At 72.3% G+C, this 1,536-nt stretch overlaps 1 long non-coding RNA gene across 1 annotated transcript; it reads left to right on the top strand.

Moving 5' to 3' along the window:
- The first annotated feature begins 50 nt into the window (after positions 1–50).
- On the top strand, positions 51–1,076 carry LOC113980707. Its single transcript, XR_003538203.1, has 3 exons — positions 51–130; positions 199–279; positions 481–1,076. It is a non-coding gene; the product is annotated as an uncharacterized LOC113980707 (long non-coding RNA).
- The last annotated feature ends 460 nt before the right edge of the window (positions 1,077–1,536 follow it).

Genomic DNA, 1,536 nt, shown 5'->3' with positions numbered 1-1,536 from the left:
CTCGGCTGGGCAGGGGGTCGGGGGGGTCGGGTGCCGGGTGCCCCCGTGGTGGCCCTTGACCATCCCCACGCTGCTGGGGACCCCCACGGAGGAGCAGTGGCCGGCCATGGCCAAGCTGCCGGACTACAAGGTGAGGAGGGGGCCGGGGGGAGCTGGAGGGGGTGCCGGGGGGGCCGTGGGTCACCTGTGTGTCCCCAGCCCTACCCCATGTACCCGGCCACCACCTCCCTGGTCAACGTGGTGCCCAAGCTGAACGCGACCGGCCGGGACCTGCTGCAGGTGAGACCCCGCCCATACCCCCCTCCAACCTCTGTCCCCCCTGCCTGTCCCCCTGCCCTTGCCACAGGGCTTCTGGCTCCCCAGGGCTGGTTGCCCTCTCCCCTCACAGCCCCCCACCCATCTGAGGGGGGCAGTGGGACGGGGGGGCTGTGGATGGGGAGTGTCTGTGCTCTCCTCCCTCAGCCCCCCCGTGTCCCCCAGAACCTGCTCAAGTGCAACCCGGTGCAGCGGATCTCGGCAGAGGAGGCCCTGCAGCACCCCTACTTCACTGACTTCTGCCCGCCCTAGGGCCCCCCAACCCGCCCTGGCTCCCTCCCCCTTCCAGGGAGGGTGGCCCCCAGCCCCCCTCGGCCGGGTGCCAACCCATGCCAGCCCCCCCAAACTGCAGCGTCCCCCCCCGGTATTTATTAGGTTCTGCCCCAGCTGCAGGGGGCTGGCATGGTGCCCCCAAACCCCCTGGCCCTGGAGGAGACTGAGGGCACTCAGACCCCCCCCGGTGGCACAGGACCCCCCTGGGGGCAGGGGACCCCTCCAGGGCATGAGAGCCCCCCGAGGACATGGGGCCATGATGCTGGTGGAGGGACAGGACCCTCTGGGACCAGGCATGGGGACCCCGCGGGTGGTGGGACCCCCACCCCTCTTGTCCCTGCTTCCCCTCAGCCCCTTCCCTGCCTGGGGGGGGTTCTGGATACAGCCCCCCTGGGGGGGGGCGGGGGAGGACCCCATTTCTTTTCTAGGGCACTGCTGTATGTGGATGATGTGCGATTGGAACCCCATAAAGAGCTTTCCCCCCCCCCTCCCAGTGCCGCCTTCTCCTTCCTGGGGTGTCAGGGACCCCCCTCTGCCACATGACGGACACCCCTCTCAACAACCCCTGCCCCCCCAACCCACCCCTGTGACCCCCCCAGTGCTGCCCTCTCCTTCCTGGAGCAGCCGTGTCCCCCCACCCCCCCCCAGCAGCCCGGAGCCGGGGCCTGGGGCACCTCTTTTATTTGGGGGGCTGCAAGGGGGGGGGTCCATGTCCAGCGCGGGGGGGGCACAGGCAGCGCATGCAGGGTCACGGGAGCGGGGCTGGGGGGGGCCCCTTGCCCCCAGCCCCCCGACACCCCCTCAGGGGGTGGGGGGGACCAGGAGGCTGCCCCGTGGCCCGGGGGTGCCCCCCCAGCCCCCCGGCCGGCGGGGGGGCGGGCTGGGCTCCGCGGCGGGTCCCGGGGGGGCCCTAGAGCCGGGTGACGAGGTAGCAGGTTCGGGGCGACG

The sequence above is a fragment of the Neopelma chrysocephalum genome, unplaced genomic scaffold (assembly GCF_003984885.1).
Source record: "Neopelma chrysocephalum unplaced genomic scaffold, ASM398488v2 Primary Assembly neopelma1_95025, whole genome shotgun sequence".
NCBI lineage: Eukaryota > Metazoa > Chordata > Aves > Passeriformes > Pipridae > Neopelma > Neopelma chrysocephalum.
This window is presented reverse-complemented; position numbering and strand designations above follow the sequence as displayed.